The sequence below is a fragment of the Triticum dicoccoides genome, chromosome 7B (assembly GCF_002162155.2).
Source record: "Triticum dicoccoides isolate Atlit2015 ecotype Zavitan chromosome 7B, WEW_v2.0, whole genome shotgun sequence".
Taxonomy (NCBI): Eukaryota; Viridiplantae; Streptophyta; class Magnoliopsida; order Poales; family Poaceae; genus Triticum; species Triticum dicoccoides.
The window spans coordinates 566,399,169-566,410,906 of NC_041393.1; the positions used below are offsets into that span (position 1 = coordinate 566,399,169).

The 11,738-nt window shown below is 43.3% G+C and overlaps 1 long non-coding RNA gene across 1 annotated transcript; it reads left to right on the forward strand.

Moving 5' to 3' along the window:
- The first annotated feature begins 9,535 nt into the window (after positions 1 to 9,535).
- On the forward strand, positions 9,536 to 10,600 carry LOC119337863. The gene is made up of 3 exons (XR_005163654.1): positions 9,536 to 9,645; positions 9,797 to 9,943; positions 10,533 to 10,600. It is a non-coding gene; the product is annotated as an uncharacterized LOC119337863 (long non-coding RNA).
- The last annotated feature ends 1,138 nt before the right edge of the window (positions 10,601 to 11,738 follow it).

Below are 11,738 nucleotides of genomic sequence, written 5' to 3' on the forward strand. Positions count from 1 at the left end.
AAGAGGCCCGGACCGTAAAAGGAGATAGATGATAGATGCACACCGACCTCATGATATATGGTCATAAACACAAGATCCACAAGAGAAGACGTTGGCTAGTCGTCACTGTTGCTAAAGCAAGTTTCATATTGAGAAAAGACGTTTACACCGACCGCTAAGAGCCTAAGACTAGCAAAACACAAAAGAGGAGGCTTCTTAAAAGAGAAGCCAACCCGCTATGTACAATATCGTGGAGTACAAAAAAGAAATGATAAGGGTATTTGCTTGGTTCATAGTTACAGTTTGGTAGAGAATTTGTGATACGCAAGCGCTCTGGCCATACGATTGCCTTGTGATTTGAAAAGAGTCAGTGTTACTGGGAGTCATACAACTTGCGTTTGACGTGCAGTTTGGTTCTAAAACTTACGAAATACAAAATTGTGATCATATAACTTGTTTCCGCGTTCAAATACCGTGCTCCTCTCATATCTGGATGTATGGCATGCACACGTGGTGTAGGCCCACCTATCAGTGGCGGCTGGAAGCATTTTTTTTTCAGTTAACTCCCTTGCATTTTAATTACTCACGTACAAAATCAGTCAAAAAAAAGACACCGCAGTGTGGACCGAACAAACGATGCCCTACAAAACAACTACTACCAGACCAATAATGACTCATGTTAAACTTTCACAACTATACATGATATTTCCTTTGAAGACCATACAAAATAAAATCTAAATTTGAACGGAAGACTGTAAGCCCCACGGTTCAAACCTTTGTCGTGCTGGTGGCTGGCTGCATGTGCATGGGCTAACCATCCGACCATGATGACACTTGTTACTATAAAGGGACCCAAATCTTTGTTGTCTAATACTCCCTCCGTTCCTAAATAAGTCTTTGTAGAGACTGCACTAGATGGACTATATACGAAGCAAAATAAATGAATCTAAACTTAAAATGCATCTATATACATCCGTATGCAGTTTATAATGAAATCTCTACAAAGACTTACATTTAGGAACTGAGGGAGTATTTTTTTCTGTTTTATTTATGTAAGAAACAACTTATATTCTTTTTTAAAAATAACAAATTATATTCTATCTTGTGTTTTCTTCATGTTGCCTTTGCATTTTACGTTGTTCAGATATCCTTTTAGGCATTGCAATCTAAGTATACGCATTATCAATTAGGCTGAAGACAGACTTGATTTTAGTTTCTTAGAGATAAATATAGATAAAAGTGTTCTGTGTTGTATAGTTTCAAGTTTATGAATCCCAAGTCTAGCCAGCTATATATAAATTTTCATTTGTGGAAAAGCTATATTTAAAAGTTAGGTAGTGTGTGCAAATTTGTAGTCTTAGCCACCCTTTTATTATCTACTAGGGATAATGCCAGTTCAACCTAAATATAGTAAGCAATCTTAAGCTACATCACGATGAAAAGTTTCACTATTCCCACAGAAAATTTGGAAAAAACATAAATTTAGTTTTGGATAGACATGACATAAGAACTGATAACATAAAAATAAAATTTGTGAGGTCTGGCAGCAAAAATGTTATGTATCCATTTAAAACATGAAGTGTGATAGGTTAGCCCACTCACATGCAACCTTCGTCCAGAAGGTAACAGGTTCCAACCACGGTTCTCGCGTTTTCAGTCTAGATTTAAAATTTAATATAATTTCTACAGTCCATATTTATATGATATATAGTTATATTTGTGAATGTTGAGTGTCTAGCCTGCTTGGTCTGGTGGTACTCTATGCGAGTAACTAGGCTGCAGATTCTGGGATCAAATGCCTATTGTTGCAGTTTCTATTTTTTTTTTTGAGGAATTTTGCGTGTAAATAAATAAAATGAAAGGGAGTTATCTGAAAAATATGCTTGCAGTCATCGACAGGTGGGCCTACGCCGTGCTGGCACGCCACGTGTGCAGGCCGTACATCCTATTGCGGTAGAAAGCACCGTATTTGCACGTTAAGACAAGTTAAGTGACCACAATTCTGTATTTTGCAAGTTTTAAACCAAACTGCACATCCAACACAAATTCTATGACTTGCACTAATATTACCTCATTCGAAAATTGGGTTGGTCTTTGCATGTTGTTTAACCCTTAATTATCTTGTTATATGGGCTCCATGCACATAACTTTTCGTGGTTTTTGGCGGCTCCACCCATCCCATCTCCCATGTCTTTTTTCTTTTGACTTTTAAATATGAGCCTATTATATCTTTCGAATCAAAAGTCCAGTTGGTCTTTCGTTAGCATTTCGTGTTCCTTGCGACGAGGGTTTTGAAATAAGACCGGTTTTGATTAAGTTACGACAAGTTTGAAAAAAATCACAAAGTTTTAACTATTAAAACTTGGAATTTCGGTTCAAAAGATAGAATAGATTCAAATTTGAGAGTGAAAAGAAAAAAAACATGAGGGTGGGACAGGTAGAGTTGTAAAAAACTACAAAAAACTAATGCATGGACCCCATGAACAGATATTATGGACTAATATGTATATGCAGAAATGTAAATATATGCAGATATGTATGCAGCAATCGTATGGCCAACCGAGGAAGAGCCCCCGCACCTCAGCGAATTTCTCGTTACACTTTGCTATTTTGCCACTAGTAGCTCTACATGGCTAGTGTTTGTTTCACTTACATAATTGTGGCACCTTACAACATGCTCCACTAAGTTTAGTTATCTCTTTTTAGGGGCCCGTCACGTCATGCGGCAGCGGTTTCTTCGTCGCGGATCTGGGCGGGCGCGGCCAGGAGGGATCTTACGCGGTGTGCGAGGCGTCGGCCTCTGCACGGTGTGCGGCGTCTGTGTCGTCGGCTCCCCTCCGGCAGGCCTTGGCGAGGTGGCAGCCCCCTTTGTCGCCTGATCCGGCCAGTCCGGCCGGCTGACTCCGCGGGGCGGCTGCTCTGGCTCGGGACTCTGCTCCCCGACGCGGATGCAGTGCGGGGTGGTGCACGCGGAGCAGACCTTCCTCATCTACCGATCTGGAGGGTTGTACTTCCCCTATGGCACTCTCTTCCCTGTAGGTTCTGGTTGATGGCGGCTTGAGGTTGCTGGATCCGGAGCAGGCAGAGGTTGGTAGTGTAGGATTGGGACCGGAGGAAACTTTGGTCGGTTGGCCCGGCAGTGGCGACGTCTCTTGGTGTCGTTTTCCTTCTTGGAGGCACAATCGAGGTCCCTCCTATCCACACCTGACCCCCCTCCCGAACGAAAGTCCAAAATCCGCCTTGGATTGGGCGGCGGCGGCGCCTTGCGTGTCGTACCCTCCTTGGTGGCGCCGTCTTGGGAGGCTTGGGTTTGCGGGAAAGGGTTGATGTAGGCGGTGGGCTTCAGGTGACAAGGGCTTGAGCGACGACGGTGGGTGGACGCTGGCAGGTGGAGCGGCGTGGTTTCTATCGTATCATCATCGGCTATCTCGGCGGCGTGGCGCAGCGGGGTCTCGGCGTCAGATGCATGACGATGGACGCGCGTAGGAAGGTGGCACTGTCTGGCATCATGTCGGCGTCGACAGCAGGCCTGGCAAGGTCGATGCGTCGGTACCTGCTCTGAAGATGGATCGATGGAAGACGGCGGCGGTGGCCTCTCAGAGTGCGCCGGACCGATGTGTGACCTAGTCCCGGTATGTGGCTGGGTTAGGGCATCCGGCTTTAGATGTTAGGCTTTGGTGCGATGTCTGTTTGATATTAGGCTCGGACATTCGGCACTCCTTCATGAAGGGATAGGAGTAGTGACATGTGTTGCCAAGACGGTGGACAGGTGTTGCCAAGATGGTGGCTTCAGACTTACTGATGTATTGTTTTGTAAGGTCTTTGTGAATAATTAATAAAATTACTGCATGCATCACCCAGATGCAGAGGCCGGGGGTATATTCTCCTTTTCTAAAAAAACATCATCAGTTTTTTAACATAATATGCAGAGGCCGGGGGTATATTCTCCTTTTCTAAAAAAATGTCATCAGTTTTTTAACATAATATAAACATATGCGCTCATATATACACGCATGCACTCATTTCTATAAACACACATACACACCCTACCCCTATGAGCATCTTCGAAAGACTGAGTCAATCCTAAAATAAATTTAGAATAAATGCGAGCTTCAGGACTTGAACCCTCTCTGATGATATCAATAATGCATCAAATGCTAACCATCCATTCATAGATTGGTTTGTGTCACGTCGTCAGTTGCATCAAGGAATTAGTCACGTCGGAGGGACCATCACGTACCAATGCTAAATTTCTCCTTTACTTTGATTTGAGAACCGTACCAAGTCATATATTTCTTTTCTTTTCTAGATGGATAGATAAATAAGTAGATACTCGTGACTTGTACCATTTGCCCAACCACTCGATCGAGAAGCGGTCCATGCGCACGGTCAAACGCTGCACATGATCGGCTTGAGTACACGGCGACAACCTGGTTCGAGTATTTTCGTTTTGTTTTCTGACATGTTGACGTGTATGCATTGGCTGGAGTAGATTAATCAATTGCTGGTCGATGAGCTCCGGCCCGGATCGCAGCTCTAAACAAAAGAAAGAAAGAAAGTAGTACAGACCTGTACGGCTGTTCAGAGGGATGTCAATGAGTGTTGGTGTTTGTTTTTTTTTTTTGAAACAAAGCAAAAGACTTGTCATTTTCATTAATTAAAGAGAAGGTTTAGACAAGAGCCGCGGAGCGGCAATAAAGAAAGATTACTCTCGCGACATAAGCTCACTCAGGTGGTTGGCTCCCGCCAACGCCCAAAGATGGGCCTCCTCTTTGATCTTGGCAATAATAATGGTGGTCGGTGAAGCCGTGTTGCGAAAGACTCTTGCGTTCCGCTCCTTCCACATTTCCCACATGACAAGCATCAGAACAGAGGCAGCGGCTTTCTTGATGTGCCCTCCAGAGTTTATCGTCTTGAGCCACCAATCTTGAACCGTGTCCTCATGGCGCCAAATCAGTGGCGAGTGGTCCTGCATGCCGAGCCAGGCGACCACCGCATGCCAGACACGGGTAGTGAACCTACACTGGAAGAGGAGATGGGAGGCGGACTCTTGGACTTGTTTGCATAGGGGACAAAGTTCACAGTTTGGCCATCCTCGCCGTTGTAATCGATCCGCCGTCCACACACGATTTTGAATGATAAGCCAAGTGAAGACCTTGCATTTTGGGGGAGCCCAACTCTTCCAGATTGTGGGAGCAGTTGGGTTGAGAACTAGGCCCTCAAATTGTGCCATGTATGCTGTAGGCGTCGAATATTCACCACTGGAAGTGAATTTCCAGGAAATGGTGTCCTTCCTATCCGGATTGAGAGCAACTTCAGTAACCAATTCCCATAAGACCGCAAACTCCTGGATATGTGCCAAAGTGAGCCCCTGTGAAATGTTAATTTGCCGGACCCAGAAATTATTGTCAAGAGCCTTACAAACCAAACATGCCTTCTTTTTGGATATTTCGAAGATTTTAGGAGCGATATCTTTAGGTCGGAGGCCATTGAGCCAAGATGACTCCCAGAATTTTGTTTTTTTGCCATCACCAACGGTCACAATCATGGATGCTGAAAAAAGATCTATGTCAGTATCAGAACAGAGCGTTTCCATCCCCATCCAAGTTTTGGGAGGGTCAGCCCATTCAAACCAAAGCCAACGAAGATGAAGGGCGGTCGCAAATTTCTCAAGATTGAGCACACCCAGGCCACCGAAGATCTTGGGCTTGCAAATATGCTCCCAATTAACCTTACACTTTCCACCAGACACCTTGTCACAGCCAGCCCAAAGATAAGCACGTCGCAGGCTGTCAATCTTTTTTCACACCTTGGCAGGGAGCTCCATCGGCGTGAGCAGTATGCACTGCACACAAGGCGGCCCAAGATCATCGCCTATCTACTGTTGGGATCTACTCCCTCTGTCCCATAGTATAAAAACGTTTTCGAAACTATGTTAGCTTGAAAAACGTTCTTATATTATGGGATGGAGGGAGTATCTATGTGTAAGTCAGATTGCAATTTGATTAAGTGTTCGAAAAAATTGTAATTTCTGTCGGTGAAAAATGCAACATACAGGTTTTTATCCAACTGTACTTTTTCTAAAGGAAGTGCAAGCTGTACTTTTCTGAAAATTCATTAATAAGATTGAGAAAACCTAAACCGATCTAGAATCAGCAAAATGATTGCAACAAACGTTTTCAGGATTGAGAGTCATGTATAACACCGAAATTTCAAGCTTAATCATATTAGAGGAGTAGAGTGTGCATGTTTGGTTTGATGACTGAGTTACCAATATTTTTTTGCATGCCAACCAAATGTGCCTCACATTTGGTTCGATGCAAAAAGTTGGCACGCTAAGATTTCACCTTGTACTCCCTCTGTTAGTGATCTAAAAAGTCTTATACTTGTATTCCATTTTTTTTACAAATGGAGTACTGTCCGCGCCAATCCGACATCTGATCTTCCTTTAATTGCCTCTTCCCCCATTACCACCGTCTCACACTTTTCTCCCCCGTTGCATGAGCCCGTGCTCTGATGGGCAGCTGGGTCCCCCCTTCTCCTCGTCCTCCATTGTTCATCCAAAACTGCTCCATGGACGATACTGGTGCCCGACGTGTGCACAATATTTAAATCCAGCGTCCTGTGTTGTTTCACTCATACGCATGTACGGCCTGATTTAATCATCGGCTGCTTGTTCATCAGCCCATAGTTGTTGATGACGGTGACATCAAGTCATGCCGCCCCACGCATTGAACATGTGTTTAAATTGCACACGTTAGTGTGATCGACCTTTTGGCCAATAGATATATTATTTCATGTACGATAAATATATGGTGTCAGACTAAGTCCTCGATAGTCACTAACGAATTAGAAGTCCAGTTATATATTGCTTAAAAAGACTAAGTCATCAATATCCAGCTCCGTCGGGTGTGCGTCCACATTCACACCATGTGTTTGTAAATGTGGGCATCATACACATTCAAGGTAAAAAAAAAGATAATAGCATGAAAGACAAATCATACACAAGCGTTATGATAGAAGAACAATACTGGTTGAAATCTACTAAAAACCCAATACTCCAGGTGAACCCAACAAAATATTTGTCAGTTTCATCTACAATTACTATTTATGCGCCAATTATTGCCAATTTTCGTGATGAAATAACATCCGTGGACGTGTGGGCAAAAATAACTAAATGAACACTCCAAAATGCTTTAAAAATGTTTTTTCTGAAGCGTTGATTTTGTTATTTTGCCCAGACCTCCACGCATGTAATTTCATCATGAAATTTACACGCATGATTTTTTTCTTCTAGTTTTATTATGATTTTTTTCTTCTAGTGTAATTTGAGGTCAAGCGTAGAAGCTCCATATTCGCAAAAAAAACGTAGAAGCTCCATGTCCTAACTAAAGATAATCTTATTAAGAGGAATTGGCATGGGAGTATGCAATGTGTATTTTGTCCGCATGATAAGACAATAAAACATTTGTCCTTTCGATGTAAATTGGCTCGTTCTATATGGTTAGTCATCCAAATAGCTTCTAGCTTGTATTCTACTTATAGTGTTGCCAATTGGTTACATGAGATTGATCACAGGCTTAGAATTCTTCTCAAGGTAAGAGCGCTTGCCGTGATTTGGTCGCTTTGACTATATAGATAGAATAAAGTTTTTAGTGATAAAATTACTTCGCTTATGCAGGTTATCTACAGATGTACTGGGATGCTTCGTTTATGGTCCTCTTTACAACGAATGGAGAATCGTGACCTGTTTACAGGGTGTGTACACGATTGAAGGCTACGGCGAGGGATATTTTTATCCAAGATGGATGGAAACATGATCTTAGGATTGGCCCACCCAGCGGCGGACCCGAGATTGGGCTAAGCCCAGGGCCCCAGGCTGCTACATTGTTTGCTACAGTGCGCAATATGCTACAGTCAACGAAGTAATTCATCCTCACGCTCCAGCCCCCCCCCCCACCCCCCGGGGCCTTGGTCCTGGATCCACCACTGGGGTCGCCGATGGTTTAGGTGTTATACATATATACATTTTTCTTTGTATATCGCCTTTTTTTAGAAAAACACCCCTTATATTAATTAATTAAACAAAAGCTTATTACAATCATTCATTACAGCATACGCCACGCAGGGCGGGACAGAGTTAACAAGCAACCCGTCGGACCTACTAATAAAACCGAACTTAGCAATCTCATGTGCCACCTCATTGGCATGCCGCTTTATTTTTGAAAAGCTCAAATTTTGGAACAACTTGGCAATGCACAAAGCCTCTCTCTTCAGGTCAACGAGGGGATCTATCAAGCTTCTCACTTGCAAGGAAAGAATGAACGAAAGCACAATCAGTCTATAAAATAATAGATTGATGAAGGGTAATACCAATATAAAGGCCTGCTAGGCAGGCGCGGAGCTCAGCTTGATTGACACTAGTACACCGACCAATAAAATCCCACGAGAAAATGATGATTTTGCCAGTCGAATTTCTAGCAACAACCCCATAGTGGCTACATTAATGCTCTCAACAAAATTGGTGTCGACATTGATCTTGATATAGCCATCAGGAGGAGATTTCCACACAATGTGCTCTCTCTGTGGTACATAATCCGCAATAACACCTCCCACCTTTTTCTTACCTTTATTGCTAGAGTCCAACTAAATAGTGTCGTGATTGGCCGTGTAAGAAGACCAATAATTGACCACAAAATTTCTGAGTTAGAAATGAATTCCTCATCCTTTCTAAAAATTAAGTCGTTTCTCATATGCCAAGATCGCCAGAAGAGGTATAAGATTTGCTCCCGCTGCTGCAAGCTCAACTGATCCGTCAAACTAAAAAGTCAGTCCGGTCCCGAGCATTTGAGCAACTCTTCGTTCGAAATATCCCAGGAATCTCTCAGCGCCAACCGCAAAGCACAAGCTTTAGAGCACCTCACTAGGGCATGATAGGTGCTTTCGTTTTCCACACAACAAATAGAGCACATACCTGAATTAGTCCGATGGTGCTTAACTCTATTCATCTGAATTAGCCTTTTTTATTTTGGTTGTCGTGAGGATTTTGCTCCCTGTGTGCATCTTAGTTAGGCAGAGACCAGGTGTAATACTTAAACCTTTTAAGTAATAAAGCGCCTTTTAAAAAAATGTCCTACCCACCTAGCCATTCAACTCATGATTGCTTCTCTACAGTACAACACAAGTCACAAGTGTACGTAGTTTTAGGAGTAAATTGCACAGAAGTACCACAATTGGGGCATTGGAAGTAGATCGGTACCAAGATTGGTAATTTTTACATGTCAGTACCAAGATTGGGGCGAGCAGTTGCAAAAAAGACTAAAAGTGTGTTTTATACGTATTGACAGAAAAGCTGACCGGTTGGGCCCGCCCGTCAGGCGACACGCTGGCCAGTGCGCGCGTGCCCGCGTGCTGACTGGGCGCTGACTGGGACGAGGCCGGCTCCCTTTTAGGGCGCGGCTGGTGCGGTCGAGCCACACCCCGCTCACTCCCCCCGCTCTGCTCTGCGTTCTTCTTCCTTCTCTCTGCCTCGCCGCCGGCTGCGCCCGCCCCCGCTGGCCGCCACACGACGCTGCCGCAGCCATGGTTTTTGAAGACGAGAGCAGCGACGAGAACTCAAGCCTCCCGTACATGCACTCCGAAACCTCCACCGATGGGCTCAATCAGGTCAGTTACTCCATTGGAGCTAGGGTTAGGGCTAGGTTTAGGAAAATTTGGGGATTTTTCTGTCTAGGTGGTCTTTGCTGTGAGGATTTCATTTGATTTGCTTTGTCCTCGTCCTCTGCACATGATGCTAACTTGGATTTTGCTTGGGCAGGTGCCTTTCTCTCTTCAGGACCCGGATTACAATGGTCTTGAGCTAGATCTGATAGTGTTGTGAGAGAAGCATGGGAAGCCATCAGAGAGGCTTGTTGCATTTGAAGGAACAATGACTGGGAGAAGGTTCTTAGCATGTGCAGAGCCGGTAATTTTCTTGCCTTATTGATTATGCACAGGATATGTTCATTGGAAGTCACATAGTCTTGTTTGCCAATTGTTATTCAGTTATGTGATTGGTAATTTTGTTAGTCATATATGCCATATTGTAGTGCTCATTGTAGGAATGGTGAATATTATGGTCAGTGGAGTGCATTTAGGCTAAATATAGGCTCAAGCATGCTCTGTTGTGTGCACATGAATGCTCTGTTGTATGCAACGTTGCTTAGTACTCACATTAGCCATTAGCTGATGTGTGACTCTTAATAAGTAACTGTTGCTTACTGCTGACAGTAGGTACTGTCATTAGCTAGTTTGTTCCTGCAGGCTAATGTAGTGTATTTAGCTAGGCTAATGTAGGATTCCATTATATTAATGGACAATTGTAAGTTGGTTATTATGCAAAGTTGAATGTAGTGTTACTCTGCTAATTATATACTGATCACCCTCTTGCTTAGCACATGGATGTGCAAATTCAGTGTTGGTCAGTACCAACATTAGCTACTGGCATGAACTAACTGTTGCTTACTACTATTAGTAGTTGTATTGTACTAAATTTTGCCTTGTTATTTTTCCAGGAAGGTCAGAATTGTGGGTTTGTTCAGTGGGTTGATGAGCAGTGGCCCCCAACAATGGAGAATGCATTGTTGAAGCTTTGGTCAATGGTTGAGGAGAGTAAGTCTGCTAGGGTGGATGATAATCTTCAAAGTTCTTTAACTATTCACCATTTGACAGAAGAAAATAAGAAGCTGGATGCACAAGATGACAAGTTAGTGAAAGATGTGCATCAACTTGTGGACTTTCAGCAGGATAGGGTTGTGGATTTCAGTTATCTGCAGTCAGCTGTCACATATCAGCACCAATGCAGAGCTGAATTGGTGGCTGGTATGAATGCAGAAATGGCAAAGAAAGATGCAGCTCTAGAGAAGCTTCAACAGAAGTTTGAAATCCTGTGCAACCTGACAAGTGCTCAAGCAACTGCCATCCAAAACCTCAAGTTGAAGAATATGAAAGAGAAGCAATTGAGGATTGAGGCTCAAGAGAATTTGGAGCTGAAGAATGCAGAGTTCACAAAGTTTGAGGAGAAGCTCACCCAAGAGAAGCTAGAGTTGAAGTTCCACGTTGCTGATCTGCTGAAGCTCAAGGAAAACCATAATGAAGAGAAGCAGATGCAAGAGTTTAAGATTACTGAGCTCATGAAGGCAGAGGAGAAGCTGAAGGAGAAGATCAAGGGGATTCAGGCCATCTTGGAGAACTGAACAAGATGAATTAAGATTAGTGGGCATTGCAGACCTTTTGGGAAGGATGGCTGTGCAATGGCCTAGTAACTTAGAATTATGATAGTGTAATGTATGGTTCTAGAATTAATTGTGAACTCTGGCTGTTTATGTACCTACTAATATGCTATTCATCCTTTTGTGAGAAAAGGATGGATTGTGCATTTGAACTCCACTATGTAATGTGAACAATGGTTGTGTATTCCTATAATGTGTTGAACTCCAGTTAGTATCATTTGCTTATGTTAGACTGAAAATGATGGTTAAATGCATTTGAGGAATAGTTACATATGTTAGAGTGATGCTTAAATGCTTAAATGCATTTGCAAAAGGAATAGTTTTAGCTGGTTCCATCGACCCCGAGACACCCTAGACCCTAGTTGATGGCTTTAGGTGGTTCCGTCGACCCCGAGCCACCAAAACCCAAAATGATGGCTTTAGGTGGTTCCGTCGACCCCGAGACACCCTAGACCCTAGTTGATGGCTTTAGGTGGTTCCGTCGATCCC